The sequence below is a fragment of the Crocodylus porosus genome, unplaced genomic scaffold (assembly GCF_001723895.1).
Source record: "Crocodylus porosus isolate Cpor-Errol unplaced genomic scaffold, CroPor_comp1, whole genome shotgun sequence".
In the NCBI taxonomy this organism is placed as follows: Eukaryota; Metazoa; Chordata; order Crocodylia; family Crocodylidae; genus Crocodylus; species Crocodylus porosus.
The window spans coordinates 72,368,925-72,385,938 of record NW_017728950.1 but is presented as its reverse complement, the minus strand read 5'-3'; positions in this window follow the sequence as shown (position 1 = coordinate 72,385,938).

Below are 17,014 nucleotides of genomic sequence, written 5' to 3'. Positions count from 1 at the left end.
TGAAGGCATTAATGTTTTATTTTGAAGTCACTTCCTTATTTATACAAATGGGACTGCCCTCACGGTGAAAGTGATATTGTCTTTTCCCTTTGCCAAATAGGGTTAGAGAAGAAAGAAAAAAGTTTCTCCTAAACCTGAGGCAAATTGACTAGTGACAATCTCTTTCTGACAATCCATTAATCTACATCTTTTCTGATTCGACAGTTATGTCTTAGTTAATCTAGATTATGTTAGTATGAATTTAATTAAAGTAATTCAAGCAGATAAAGAATTTTGCTTCAGCACTTGTAACAACCACTAAATGGAGCAGCTTTTATTCCTGAATGACAATGATAGCTTCAAAAGCAACTGTGTGATGGCCCCTCTGGTGATCACAGTCCAGTGCTGAACAAAATTACCATGCCAGTGCCTTAAGAAATTAAACTGAAGCTTGGTGGGAGAACCTTTAAAATAGAGCATTGAAAGAGATTTTCTTCTCAAAGAGGGCTACATCTGATATCCGGTTCTGCAGTGAGCTACTGCATGGATCATGGTGGAAGGAAGAAAGAGACCATCATAACATGCTTAGTGAATGAATGGTGGCCTTCTGCAGTGTGGACGGGAATGAGTTACTTGACTGCTGTACGCTGCACAGCTGGTAGATAATTTATAGGCAATGCAAGGAAATCACAGAATTATTCAACAAAGTCACTTCTACAGAACTGGCATTTCCATTGTGTTTACAATTATTTACCTAAATAAAGGGAAAATGATTTAACTATTTAAACCACGTACAAAAAGACTGAACTAAAGTTAAGCATACGACTATTAACTCTTTACATTAGTCGAGTTACTCTGAAAGCAGGCAATTCTCAGCATCCCTAGTATTTAGAAATGCACTGACCTTATAAAAGATCTTGAGTACTGTGTATAGATCTGCCAGTTGGGGGAACATTTCCATTATCTTTTCCTGGAATGTGCAGAGACCTCCTCACTCATTAAGAGGACCAAGTCGTTCTCCTCATGATTTGATTTTTGAGGGTGCTGTGAGTTTTCTGTCATCCCACTGCCAAAACTGGAAGAAATTAGTGACAGGGCACAAAACTGCAGCTATCATGGATACAAAATCTGTCACGGGTAATATAGCTAGGCTGAATCTATTGCTTGTCTGATCATAATGTAGAATGCAGAGTGGCACTTACCTGAAAAAGTAGCTCCTGATCTGCAGTTTTGGACTTTTTTTTCTCAAACAGTTCCAGAAGCACACCCGCAACCTTTCTCTACATGCAGTGCAGCCCTCTGCCTCAGCTTGAGAGGTAGGGACAACTGCACTATGGCACTGAAGATTTTTCATACACTATGTGCTGCAATGTTGACTATCTAAGGCAGTGATTCCCAAAGGGTGCAACACAGCACACTAATATGCCACAAGACCAGCAGAAGTGTGCCACAAAAGGCGCTACTTTACCTGTATCAATCTGGCCTGCGGAGTCATGAAACCTGGCCCACAGATCCAGAAATCTGGCATGGGAGAGCTGTGGCAACTAATATTGCCACCAGTCCCCTGCCTCTAAATTTCCAAACCCCATGTGGTGGGATCAGGCCTTGGCTGCACCAGCCCATGTGGGGCTCCAGCTGAGCCAGTAACATGCTCAGGATCAGGCCCAGAGATTGTATCCAGCCCATGGATCAGGCTGGTACGGCTCATCCAGGCCACAGGGACAAAATGTTGGCCACCACTGCATAAGCCTTACATCAATGTATTAGGGGGATTTTAATAAAGGGTGGACTGTCCCTGGGGAGACAGATTACAACCTACACTATGGCTGCATGCGTATCCATGCCACAGGAACCCGGCTTCTCAGTTTCAATCACCTTAGCGATGATACCAAAAAACTTCAGTTTCCTCCAATTCTCACTAAGATAAGTGTGCTGTGGCAGAATGGGCGTTCCCAAGGCTTTTTAGTCTCTCTCAGATTTATTTTGTTTTTTCTTTTGGTCAGTTGATTTTGATTTACATAAAATGCAACTAGGATAAAGTGAAGGAGAGGGTGACAGCAGAGAGAACTTTCCTCTCCTATAGCATGAGAGGTCCTAGAGGTCATTTCCACTGAATTTTAAACAACAGCAAGTAAGGATTGATGTAAATAAGTCAGAAATCAGTTGTAGGCAGCAGACAAATATGTTACTTAATGTGATATTCACAGCATAAACAGGAGAGATCCTTATCTACCACCAATGAAAAGCCATACAGCATAAAGGAAATTGTGGTTTCTAAGTTCTCCTTCTTAGTTTATCTGTGCCCCAGGGCACCTGTTGCCTTAAGGCAGGGGCAGGCAAAATACGGACCACAGGTCAGATCCAGTGTTACCAGATTTGCCCAGCTTACAGCTGCTACACGTGCTGCCTTAGCAGTGCTCTCACTGCCCAAGCAGGGCTCTGCCCTTTCATACTACTGCTGGGCAGCTTGCCCCGCAATAGGCACTCACAGCCTATCAATCCCTGGCTGCCTATTTCCTAGCAGTCAGTCCATACCATGCAGTCTCCCCACACCTAGGGACATCCCTGCTGCTGCCGCTGCCTTAAAATAATGAGACCCTCTGGCTGCTTGTCACCAATTTTGATCCAGAAAAAAAAGTGTGGCCCAGGTATCAAAATTTTGAGAAACACTCCTCTAAGGGCTGACATCTAATGGCAAACAGCCACTTTTAAAAGTGGAAACAGTGCACTGCAGAGAGGACATACACTTGGCTGTCTTACGTAGACTTGATTCCAGATTTACTCCTGTTATCAGCTGTTCCATCGGCTAAGTGGCAGAGGTCTATCCTGTCCCAATTCTGTAGATGACACATAGACATAAAAAAGATGCCAGTGCACATGATATGATGTATATTTTTTTAGTTTACATTTGTAAACTTCTTCAGTTCACTATCATGTTGTATACAGAGAACCTATCTTGCAAGGTGAAGTACATAAAAGTTACAAAATGCCAGAATTAAGGCTGCTGCCTGGACTGTTGCAGAACTGTACCAAACTCTCTGTGGAGCATCCAGCAATCCTAAATCCTCTTGTGCAGTGAGAGAAAGGACCCCACAGAGATCCAGCTCAGGAACATGCCCATGGAAGAGCAAATGGGTCTGCAACTCTTCAAGAGGAAGCATGTTGTGGTATAGTGATGACCATAGGTACCTTCCAAGCAGATTAGCCAAAACAGTTAGAAGCAAGCTTTTTATATAAGCATGAAGGTGGTCAGCTGTATAATGATGCTTTTAGCTCAGGGGTGGGCAAAATATGGCCCATGGACTGGATCCAGCTTACCTAGGCATTTTATCTGGCCTGCAGCATGTCCCTCAACCCTGCCCAGCCCCAAGTATGGGGGACAACCCAGGCTGTGGTGCATGCAGCTATTTCAGCCAAACCCAGGCATACAGTGGGTCTGGAGTGGTGTAACCTCTGGACTCTGCTTCCTAACAACCCCGGTGTTAGCAGCTCCTCCTGGCTGCCACTGCCATTGTCACTAATGCTGCCAGACCCAGCCCTGTTGCCCATGTACCCCAGCCCATCTGTCCTGCACTCCCTGCCAGGGGTGCTGGCCAGAGCAGGTGGGCAGGTGAGGACTACAGGTGAGACCAGCCCAGGACACCTGCAGTCAGGGTATTCTCAGTAAAGCAGATGGGACTGTGGGCAGGCAGGGAGCAGGGTATGAGAGTGGGACAGACGGGTGGGGCCAGGATCATGGGGCAGTGGTAGCTCGTGACCATGAGGGGAGCAGTTCATGGCTCTGCCCTGGGCCCCAGCTCTGTGCTGTCACCACTACATGATCCCAGCCCCGGCCCCAGCCCCAGCCCCTGCTTCCAGACATTGCCTCCCCTCCACCTGAATACCCATCTTTTTTGCCCAATCAAACACACCCTGCCCATGGGGGGCCCCAAGCCGGTCTCCATGGAGACTCCACCTGCCCACCCACTCCATTTGGCACCCCTGGACCAGTCTAGTAATTTACCACTTAGAGAGTTTTGGTAAGCCATTGCACTGGGAAGGCATGGGGGAAGAGGCAAGGAAGGTGCTGACCCAGTCCACGATAGTTCATCAAAGTTCCCTAAGTGTCCCTCCAGCTCAAATAATTGCCCAGCCCTGTTTTAGCTTCTTCTTGGAATAGTGATATCCAACCAGGCTGTCATGGCCCACTGAGGTGCTTTAAAATCCTTTCAAGGCGGTCACAGAGTGCTGTACAATGTAAGCTTACTGGCTTCCCAATATAGGCTCTCTATATGCAACGTTCTAGTAAACCAAATGCATGCAAATGTAATTCACGAGATGAACCCAAAAATATCAAATAGTGATTAAAAGTGTTCTGACCTGCGGTGGCCTTTCTGAACTGTTTGCAACAGAAGAATTGCTTCATGCATTAGCGATACTTAGGGGGTGCACGCGGGTGCATGTGCACCCCCTGAGATCAGATGTGAACCCCCCTGGAAACGCCAGCTGTGAAACTGGAAGTGCTGGCAGAAGCGTGCTTCTGGTTTCACCGCTGGTGATTTCAGGCTTGGTGACTGGCTGCTGGAGGACCCCCTCCCCCTCTGGTCAGCAATCAGCCACTAAGGGGCCACCACCTTAGTCAGTAATCTGGTGCCCCCCCAAGACTCAGGAGGCACCAGTCACCCATAGCTTCATAATTGTTCTGTAGTCAAGAAAGAGTATGAGCTGGCATTTTCCAAGAGGTGCCTTGAGTCTAAGAAGGGTGAAAGCAACTGCCTTAGACATTGTCTCATATAAAGAAATGGCTTGTTTAGAATTCCTAAACACACAGGCTGTATCTGCCCAGCTGTCTCAACAAAACCATGAGCTTTGATCAGTTTGAGGGAGCAATATTACTAGTTTGTCTTGAGTCATAATTCAAACATGCTTCACTAACAGTGTCCGCATAAGAACTTACCTGCTACAGATCACAGATATTAGGAGGGTGAGACACAAATAGATCTTAAATAGTCAGGGGGTAGAAGTGGGGTGATATTAGTTCTAGACAGGTATTATTAGGGATATAAATAAAAACAACTGAGCACATATGTGAAGAAAAATACTAAATTGGAACATTTAAAAAAAGAAAAGAAAACTAGATAGACCCTGGGGCCAGGGAGAAGGGTTACAGACCTCCTTTCCTTTGAGATGGTTAGTGACTCTTTGATTGTTTTATACCTGGGCAGGCATGACAGACAAATGGTTATAAAACCACATTTTTAATTGCCACTGCACTCATGAAGCTCCCCCTCAATTTTAATGTGGCTGTGTCATTTATGGAAGCCTCAGGCAAAGAAATCATTGGCCTTGAGTGAATTTTCACCCATTCTAGAACAGGCAAGGTCATGAAAGGATATATTTTGGCCATCTAGCTTCTGGACTGTGTAGGGGCAGGCATCAATACTGATGTAAAAAATTGTTATTTAACATTTTATTATCCTAATTTTAGGATATTCTTTGAAAATGTAGTTATTATAGTTATTTTTCAGAAGAAACCCATGTGTAAAAAAATGAAAAACTACTCTTAATTCAGGCTCTACCAAAGAGGGATGAGCCTCAGAGTGTAGTATCAGAGCTCTAAACTTTCCTCCTTGAAAAGAGTGAAACTTAAGTTTAGAATTTTTTGTATGGACTTAAAAATTTCCATTTGAAATTCTTTTTTTTTTACTAACACTTTAAAACCTTCATTCTTCTTAAAATGATTGTTGATTAAACGCTGAAAAATGGTATTATTTTAATTGTTTTTTGTACGTGTAACAGGTACTGTGATGCCCCCTGGTGGTTACAAAACTGCTGCCCTGCTCCAGCTCTCTGGGTACCCTCCCTCTTGTCCCACCTGTCATGCCTGGTATAGTTATTGGTTTCTGAAGAAGAAAGGCTACCCAGGGTCCCAGAGAGAGCCCTTGTCTATTGTCAATATGCAAGTTCCTCTTGAACCCCACCAATCCCCAACCTGCCCTCAGGCTCTAGGTGGAACCCTCCCAGCCTGTCTGTGCTTGAGTGCACTAATTACCTTAAGGGCTAATCCATGGTCTCTGACCTCTCCTACAGCCATGCTTATGCCTCACAGGTGTTAATGTTCATCACTTTGCCCCCCAAGCCAATGCCAGGTTACCTTAGACCTCTACACACTTGTTTCATAGGTTTCATAGACATTAGGTCTAGAAGGGATCTTGCAAGATCATCAGGTCTAGCCCCCTGCCCAAAGGGCAGGCAGTTAGCAGGGGCAAATAATCCCAGCAAGATAGGCATCCAAGCATTTCTTAAAGGAATCCAGAGTAGGTGCCTGCACCACCTCTGGGGGGAGTCTATTCCAGGCCCTGGGGATTCAGACAGTAAAGAAGTTTTTTCTTATGTCCAGCCTAAAATAGTCTTCCAAGAGTTTGTGACTGTTGGACCTTGTCTTCCAATGGGGGTGCCCTGGTGAACAGACATTCTCCCAGTTCCTGGTGCACACCCCTTATATACTTAAAGGCTGCCACCTAGTCACACCTAAACCTACTCTTTTCCAGACTGAAGAGTCCCATGTCTCTCAGCCTCTCATAATCATTTGCATGGCTGTCCTCTGGACTCTCTTGAGCTTTTCCACATCCTTTCTAAATTGCAGAACCCAGAACTGGACACTATATTCCAGCTGTGGTCTCACCAAGGCTGAGTAAACTGGGAGGATGACTTCCCAGATCTTGTTTGAGATGCATTGGCATTGCATTGGTGGCTCATGTTCATCTTGTGGTCAATCATGAGCTCCAAGTCTCTTTCAGATATGGTGCTAGCTAGCATAGCACTGCAGAGCCTATAAGTGTGATGTGGGTTCTTTCTCCCAAGGTGGAACAGCTTGCATTTCTCGGTGTTAAATGCTATCAGGTTTTGATCGACCCACCTTGTAAGCCTAACGAGATCAGCCTGAATTGCCAGCCTATCCCCTAGGGTGGCCACACTTCCCCATAGTCAGGTGTCATCAGCAAACTTAGCCAGTCTGCTTATAACTCTTGAGTTCAGATCATTTATAAACACGTTGAGGATCACAAGTCTGGAATGGTGCCCTGGGGGATGCCACTGGTTATAGTTCACCAAGTTGATTTGGTTCCATCAACTATCACTTTCTGGGTCTGTCCACAGAGCCAGTTCCCCAGCCATCAGACCATGAAATTGTCTAGGCTGCAATTCCCCAATTTTTCCATGAGGACTTCATGGGACACCAGGTCAAAGGCTTTCTTGAAGTCCACAAATATAATATCCACCTCTTCTCCTTTGTCAAGGTGATGTATCACCTGTTCATAGAAGGAAATCAGGTTGGTCTGACAAGATCTACCTGCCATGAAGCCATGTTAGCTCTCTCTCAGAATATTACCTTCAGTTAGAATGTTGGTAATGGGTTTTTTTGATTTTTCCCCAGGATCTTTCCAGGGATTGAGGTCAAGCTAATTGGCCAGTAGTTCCCTGGATCTTCCCTTCTCCCCTTCTGGAAGATAGGCACCACAATGACCCTCTTCCATCATCAGGCAGCTTACCCAAATGCCACAAGTTCTCAAATATCCTCACCATAGTCTGTGCTATAATTTCAGCTAGTTCTTTTAGCACTCTTGGGTGCATTCCATCTGGGCTGGCTGATTTGTGGATGTCCAGCCTCTTAAGGTGTTCCTTCACAAGATCACTTATAATGATGGGTGCAGGTTCACCCATCCCCTGGTGATCCTGCCTCATCAGACAGGGTGATCCCACTGGGCTGATGGAAGAGTGATGCAAAGTAGTCATTAAGGCGATTGGCTTTTTCCTGAGTGTTGAGGCCTCATCCTTTCTGGCTTCCCAGTTCCTCTGCTCTAGCTGGACCCTTATACCTAGGCCAGTTATGTTGGTCCTGGCTTCTGGGCTCCAGCCCTAGTCTCACCCTCTTGGGTTCTGGTTTGTCCCACTCAGGTTTCACCACTGTTCATCTTTGGGCCCCTGGCCCTGGTTTTGCCCTTCTCAGGTTTTGACCCTTAATTCTCCTGGGTTCAGGCCACCTCAGTCACCAGGCTTTGGCTCTCTCAGCTGCTGCCTGCCTGTATCGTGAGCCCAACCTCTGGCAGGGCTCAAAACACTATGTGCCCTTCTGGCACCATGTGACATCTTCCTCCCCTTGTAGTCACCACCAGTCCACTGGTATAAACTATAACAAAAGAGTAAGTCCAGTGGCTGTAACGCAAACTATCCCCACACCAGGTCCAAACATAAATCCTAGCTCACTGACTGTACAACGAAACTTCCCCCTATCCTGAGTTGTACTCCTTTGCAAGTCATTAGTGCCTTCCCAGGGCAGCTCTGCTGTCAGCCAGTCACTCCTCTGAAGCCTTCCTTGACTGGAGGTCTTTTCCCTGTGCTTGCATTCCCTGCATTTATATCCCTCTGAAGCCCTGCCTCTTCCATTCAGGTGGCTTCCCAGCCACCCGTGGGGTTTTCCAATTGGCTTACTGGCTGGCCTGCAGGGCAGCTTATCATTCCTCTTCTAGCTGCTGTGGCAGCATCCCTGCTGCCCAAGCAGGGCTCTGCCCTTTGTACCCAAGCAGGGCTCTGCCCTGTTGTACAGGCTCTGCCCTATTGAACAGGCACTCATAGCCTCTGGACCGCTGATTGTCTGTTCCCTTGCAACCATCTCTGCAAGGGCAGTGTTTCCCTCCACCTGGAGAATTCTTTGCTGCTGCTTTTCCCCCAAAAGTAACAGGAGCTTCTGATTCCCTGTTGCAGTGCTATATATTTCAAATATCTAAATACAAGCCCTTCTTATAATAACTTCCTGATGCTATCAGCATCTGGATGACATGAGGTTTTATGTAAAAACGTTTCAAGATCATTTGATGCTAATGGGTTACTAATGTAAGACAGCATCTGAGTACAGAAAAAATTATATTCATTGGGGAAATTATTACTTATCTGGTAACGCGGAACTTTATAGCAAAGTTTGAGTGCAAGGTTTGGTAAAGTAAGTAAGTCAATAAATAAATAAATGGCAGTACATTTTTATGACAATTAAATTTACACTCAGTCTCTTTCTCTTCAGGAAACTTAATTTAAGAGGATTGTTTTAAGACCCAAATGTTTTTTTACATAGAAATTAGTGTTTGGGTACATTTGAAGCAAAATGTGAGCACCAGTTAAACCCTATAGAAACTAAAGGGTGTCCTAGAAAATGAGTATACTACAAGACATGTTTAACACTGTTTTTAAAGACCCTTTGAGAACTTCCCTGTTAAGACATAAAGCAATAAAACCATAAAATTAAAATTTACAATTTTCTTCCCTGTGGATTAAAAAAATTGAAATTTATTACCTGAAAATGCTAAAACCACTCCATGAAGATAAAAGAAAGTGTTAGCAATCTGGTATTTGAATCAATGCAAGTCCCTGAGGAGACATGCTCATGTTATTGAGACTGAGGAAAAAAGAGTGTAAGCTCCTCCAAACTCCTAAATCGTTAAGTAGTGTCATACATGCATACTCTCTAATGCAGCATTTCCCAATCTTTTTTGCCCCCACAGCACACTTACCTAAATAGGAAAGCACCGTGGCACACGGGATGCGAAGCCAGGGGGTTTGGCATGCGGTCAGCTGGACATGGACTGGTGGGGTGGTGCACGGCCAGCTGGATGGCATTTTGGGCTGGAGCCATGTTCCCTGTCTGTCTGTGTCTACAGAAGCAGCAGCAGGGGTGTGTCTCCAGCCCAAAATGCCGCGGCACACCTGGACAGGCTTGATGGCACACCAGTGTACTGCAGCACACTAGATGGGAAATGCTGCTCTAATGCCATCTTAATGCTCTCAACATTCATCTCCTCTGTGCCTGTTCATCTTCATCTTCACAGGCACAGAAAAAGCAACAAAAGAAAGCAAAGAACAAAGAAGCCACAACCCAGAATCAAGAAGCCATCTTGCAGCTCAGCTCCACTCCTGCATGTGATGGCATCACCAACACATCACCATCAGTACTGATATCAGAACTCATGGTAGAGGTGATATCTTTTAACACCAACTAGATTAGTATAGTGTGTGTGTATAAAATATATGTGTATATAAAAATAAATAAATATGTGTGTGTGTGTGTGTGTGCGTATGTAAAATAAAATAAATAAATATATATTGCCTAACTTTGGTATAAAGTTAAGCATTACCAGATAACTAATTATTTCCCCAATAAAAATACATTTTTCTGTACTCAGATGCTGTCCTACACTAGCATCAAATGATCTTGACACATTTATATCTATCTATCTATCTATCTATCTATCTGTGTGTGTGTATGTATATATAAATTTCTTTGTTTGCAAAAGTTTAGTTGGTCTAATAAAAGATATCACCTCTACCATGACTTCTGATTCCTTTTGCCTTGAGACCAATACAGCTACAACATAGATACCTGAGTCAGCATTAATATGGATTTTATTTTTTTTTAAATCACTGCCAAAGGACTATGTTTAAATGTTTTCAAAATGATTCTGATGGGATATTGAAATCATGCTGTAAATTCATCTTGTTAAAACACCAGATTGTAGAGACTGTGTACTCTGGGAAAGGAAACAGAAGCTAACCTTAGTAGGCAGAATTTATGGGATATAATATCCGTTAAGCTGGCTGTCAAGACTACTCTTTGAATGGCTTCTTTTAAATAAGAAAGTTAAAAATCTTACTTCACTTTTCATGGAGTTTAATTAAGGTAACTCACCTCTGCCCATTTATACTCTGTTTCAGTTTTCCATGACAAACAAAACAAGATTCACTAATCTTTAAATAAAACATGCTTTGGAATAATGAGTATTCTCTTTAACTATAGTCTGGGAGGTCCATGCTGCAGCTGACAGTCACCAGCACAAGATTCTATCTTCTCATCATTTCTGTATAATTCTGGCTATCAGCTTGTGGTATTTTTCTGTCTTCCTTCTTGCTTATTTCTGATCGGGCTCATTTTGGTTTTCGGGAGTCAGGTAAGCCTCCTATAAAAACAGAGCTTCATTGCATGCTGACTCACAACAAATATATTGAGCCTTATCTTACATAACCATTTTATTACTTAGTATTTTGATAGATAGGACAGTATTTCTATCACACTGGGATTTGAAAAGGGCACCAGTTATGCAAGCTTGATTGTAACTAGCATCTGATAAAGTAGGTTGCTGCCTATCGAAGGTCATACCACTCTGAACCAGGTAGTTTCTAAAGCCCTGCCCTGCCTAGCTTCTTCCTGACATTAGACTAGCATGGCTGACTGTCTCCGAACACTGGTTTGCAACTGGAGAAGCTAGTTTGGCATAAATCTAATTATGCCATTGTAGTTCAGTAGCTGCAGATGAGAAAACACAGTAGAACTTGAAATATATAGGGAAGAGGTCACTCTTCCATTCAGACACTACCTCAGATTTATCCCATTGTCCTCTTCCTCCCAATATAATGCACAGTCTTTTGGACTCCAGACTTCTGCTCAAAGGAATCAGTTCATCCATCTGTTAACATTCTTCACCTATCTGAAATAGTATCTGATAGGCATATCAGACTTGGTTTGCCATGTATTCAATCTGCACTCTAATATCGTGAAAAACATGAAGAGTGATTTTGAAACTGAAACAAAGCTGTTAGAGTTAAGTCAATAAAAGTGTTCAGCCTCTATCCTGTCTGAGACTAGTGGTTGGTTTGATACGTGAAGGGAGAATTGACCTAATATTTTCACTTGGTAGGTATTTCCAGATTTTATCCCTGAATATCCTTGCTTTATCATTGTTCAAATTTTATTCACAACCCCATGGTTTATTCAGAAGTTGTTTCAACTCCTTTTCTGTAGGATTCTAGCTGTTGAGTTATGATAACTCCATGTAGGGGCAAGGTAGGAGGAAAAGAAACATGAACAGAAAACTTTACTACTGTGCCTTCTGGTAGTTAGAAAAAAGGCAGCTTACTGTGCTGTCAGTGAAATATAGTAGATGTGACTAAGGTCCTGAGCCCTCAACCCTTCCTCCTTGGGCATATAAGCACAAGTCTGCATAAGGTCTATGTAAACCAAAGAAAAAATTGCCATTAACTGCTGTAGGGCCTGAGATACTCGTTATAAGTATTTCATTGATCACAGTCAATCAAAGGTAGTAAAGCATTCAGCAGCAATAAAGCATGCTTAGTTTAGTTCTCTGGATACTAGAGCATGAAGGAAAAACTAGCATTTCTCTTTTTTATTGCACACTTGTGCTGTTTTGGTACTGGCAAAACAAATATGACTGTTGTTATGAACACCCACATGCCAGAGAACGCACTATACTGGGAATGGGATGGAAATGTTTCTCACTGTGTTTTGGCCTGAAACACTGCCAATGGTTACAGAGAGAAGATAGGCCTGTAATCCCTGTAATGTGTTCATAGTTGTGGGAGGGTGTTGGCGGGGTAGTAATCTTTAGGTATTTCTTATCTTTGGGAGTGCCTTAGGCTGGGTTGTGTCTAACAAGATATTGCAGTTCACCCTGGGGCTTGCTATGAGACTATGCTCTGTGGCGTGGTGAGATTTGTGGGATGGATGCTTAGAATTGTGACCATGTCTCACTGCTAAACTTAATACGATGTTATGTAATCTTAGGCCTGGGTCTCATGCCCCACTGTGAATGTGGGCGTAAACCAGTTCCTGGGGAAGATAGCAGGAGTTGGAGCAGCTTTCACAGGTGCCTATACATGTACATTGAGGTCGCTCCGACGTGCTGTAAGTACAGTGTGTCAGAGCAGGCTCGATTAATCGAGTCTGCTGGAGCGTGGTAATTACTGTGCTCCAGCACACTGTGGCATCACATGTATCAACATCCCTGCACTGGAAAATGATGGCAAGGCAATTTAAAGCTTGTTTGATGAGCTTTAGTTAAAGCACCCCCACTACCATTGTTCAGTGTTGGGATTCTGATACATGTGATGCTTCCGGCTCTTTAATTAGAGTGACCTTCCCCCCCACCAGCCTCCTGGAGCACATGTATAAATGCCCCATATGAAGAGCAACCTTGTTAGTACCTTTAGCTTAGCAACCAGTGCTCTGTCTTTTTAATCACTAAGCAACTGTGCTCTGTTTCTATCCAAGCACAGTGCATTTCCAATTTGAAGAATTGCTTTCCCATAATTAAATGTAAAAGAGTTAGTTGCAGCCCTCTGCACAAATTACTACCCAGTGAATGCAGAATAATGTATTATAAGTAGAACTTTATTCTATTTATTGTACAGGTATTGATGTGTGTTGGATTTGTTCTATTTTAGAGACAGTGCTATGGTAACTAGTCTCTCTTGACAAAAGCCCTATGTCAGAGCTGAATTGGAATACGCAGAAACTGAACTTCAGGTAGCCAGTGAGATCAAGGCTCCCAGCACTAGGCTTACCAAAGCATCACCAGAAAAATAAGCTGGTGTGCATGCGTCCATTTGAATTTACTGCTCATAGGGGGCTCATAGATTAGTTGTACGAGAACAAAGGCAAAGGGCAATAATGTTTTCTTAGCCTAAGATAGAACTGATCAAATCTTTGCTGAATTCATCTGCAAAGCATCAGCATGCATATTTTAAACATTTTATCAGGAAAGAGTAAGTATTGCTTTCCATAGCCTTCATTAATAGAAACATTTTTAAAGGGGGAGGTGTGGCATAGAACATTAATTGTAAGAAAAAAATATCTTTAAACCATATTACTAATGATGCCTTTTCTACCCTTGCACTGGCAGTGGTTTCCCTTTACAGCAATCAGGAAAGGGAATAGGCAGCAACATTGCTGCGTAAAAGATTTCTGCAGGATTTCATTTTTGGTTGCAGTGCACTGTCACGGTTTTAGTTTCAGACGAAAATATTTGCAACCTCCTTAACCATTTAATGCCACCCAGCAATCGTTGTTTTCACTATATTTAAGAGGACAACTGCCACATGATTACAACACTGGTCTTACATTTTCAGATGCTATACAGAGGTCATAAGCAAAAGTATATTAATGACCTCAGAAGAGTCCCTAGCAAGCCACAGCACTACTACAAAAATTGGCACAGAATTTTGCACACCTTTGAGGCCTCTTAAAGTGTTAGTATTATTAAAGCCGGTTATATTATTGATGACAGGCAAGATGCAACACTAACTCCAGTGCTATCTACCTTAGTGCCTAACGCTGTAAATCATCAAAGCTGTACCACTTAGACAAAGACTGCACTGGAGCAGCTTGCACAATGCTGGGCGCGTCTACAAGTGATGCTGCTTCACTGGAGCAACGTGCTATGGCAATGTAGTGTCAGCAGGCACAACCCATGACACCACAGCTACATCGCCGTAGTGATGCGCTACCTTGATATAGCGCATTACTGTGGCAACAGAGGGGCTAAAAATAATTGTGCGCCATCAGCACGGTGCAGTAATGGCTATGATTGCACTGTTATTTAGCACCATCATTTAGTGCATCCAAAAGGAGGCACTAACTGATGGTGCTGTAACAACAGCGCCGTAGGAGCATGTGTAGACACACCCGCCTAGCATTAACCAGGTTATCTATCAGGCCCTGCTTTGTAGAAGCAACACAAAATATACCACTTTGTTTTCTGAAGGAAAAAGGACCACCTTTATTAACTAGCCTCCAAGGTACCAGAAGCAGTTTGCTTGCCTTCCACGTAGCTGGGTTTTTTAGACCAGCTTTTTACAAATTACTGGTGTTAATGACATTTGCCAACTTTGTTCCTGAATGCAGTAACTAACACAACACAGAAAGTGCAAAGAGAGACAGAAAGAATGTATGTGCCTGTTTGCAGACAATTTTGTTCTTAAGTAACAGTTTGAAATCCTGTTCTTTATTGTGATGGGGGAAGGGAGTAGGGAACATGAGGTTCATCTGTGCATCCTATTTTGTCTTATAAAAGCTCCCTGTTCCAGGTTGCTATTGTCTGAAATGTTAATGATAGGATTTGAGGATGTCAGTGGAGCTTTGAACTGAAGAACTTAAGTGCAGAAAAATCACTCAATGAATAAAAATCCAGTTTTAGAAATAGCAATCAAATACAACAAAAGCAAAATGCGCAAATGTCTTACATACAGAGTACTGCTGTGCAACCAGGTCTCTGGCTTTCATTTTTACCCACTCTGTTGCTAGGAGACAGAAGGGCTATACTTCTATCATCTCTGTACTTGCTGGGGGATCTAGTAATTGGTTTGTGTATGTGCGTGTGTGCTGATTCCCAAAATATCTCCAAAAAAAAACAACTTAAGATAGAAGTGCAATGAGTTGAATAGGAAACTGGAAGACTCTGCAAATGCTAAACAACAGATGGGATGACTGAAACAAAGTCACCAACATAACTGGGAGTCAAGGATAGAAAGTAAGGGTAGAAAGGGGAGTGCATTTTCTGCTCATGATTACAGCCTGTTTTTTTACAACAGGCCCATCTCAGAATAAGGTAAGTGCGTGAAAGGTGCCATGACTTGTATGCATGCCTCTAAGGTGTATTGAAGTGGTACCTGCAACAATGTAGACTGGCACTTGTGAACAGATTTTATCAGTGCTATAAAACTAGGACAGGTCTCTCTGTACTTTAATTTCAAGACCAGTAAAGCAACAAAGTCTTGCCACTGGGTGATTTATTGACTACTTTGCAGGAACGAAGCTAGATTTTTCCTAGCAGAGGGGTTGGGCAGAACGGTGGAAGGAACCTTTCCCTCTTCCCACATGCAATGTGTATTCCCAGTACTCGAGTCCTGACAACACAACACCAGCAGTCATAGGAGGAACCCTAACCAGGGCCAGGAGGAATGAAACAAAGCCATTGTCATGACTCACTGTCCTGTGCACAAGCCTGGGTTGCTGCAAAGGGGGTTGTACATGAATAATTTCCTTCTGGAGGATGGAGCAGATCATGTTAGTATATGTCTCCAGTACCCCTGGAGACATTATCCCTGCAGCAGGGACATATATCTCTGGGAGCTGTTACACACGTTCAGATCATCTTCATTTTGCTTTCCTGGCAGCCAGTAACTTACTGGTGAAACCCTGCGTGCAGCTGATAGCTTCTCAGACACTGTAGGCATAGCTACTAGCTTCTTCATTTGGAAGAAAGAGGTGCCTGCAGAAACAAAGTTATGGTAGGAAAAGGTCATTTAAAGATGTCATGACATGACAAGAGAAGTCAGAGTGTTATTTATTTACAAGCAACTCAGTCATGCCTGTTAAGCATCAGCCCAAATCAGAGGCTGTGGAGAGCTGGCCTATGGAAGTTCAGACTGTTCCCAGGCATACAGGGGAAGTGCATTTTCTGTAACATCCCATAAACATGCTCTTTTCTCCCTGAACATTGCAGTGTGTGTGTGGGGGGGGGAGAGGGGGGGTGGGTGTTGTTGATAGTCAGGACCTCTTCATTGGCCCTTGAGAGTGACCATCATGCGAGGGGGTCTAACAAAAAGTTTTCATTGCACTTACATGAGCTCGGTTACTACAATGGTAGATAAAGATGTAATGAGAGAGAGCAAAAGTCCATTGGCCCTATTCGTCTGAATGTTTGCAAACATTGGTTGGTTAGTATCACGTACATTATTCCCACATACACGATGAATGAGGTCTCACTCACTCTGAACAACATGAGGAGCTCTTTCCTCTGGCTTACTGAAAGTTTACCTCTTTCCTACCCATTTTTAGGACAGATCTTAAACCATTCATGAAGCTACGACAAAGAATTTAATGGGATTCTAAAATATGTATCAGGGAATGGCCACAGTCTGTCACACCCTGGACATGTCTACATAGGCATGCACATCTAAAGCACATTCAATTTAGTACCTCCAAACTGAGGCACTAAAGAAACACACATTAAGTCGCCTTAATGTGCAGTAATAGTTTCATAGTTTCATAGTTGGTAGGGTTGAAAGGGACCTAAGCAGATCATCAAATCCAACCCCCTGCCATGGCAGGAAAGAGTATTGGGGTCAAACGACCCTGGAAAGGTGTTTCTCTAGCCTCATCTTAAAGACCCCCAGGGTAGGAGGCAGCACCACTTCTCTTGGAAGCTGGTTCCAG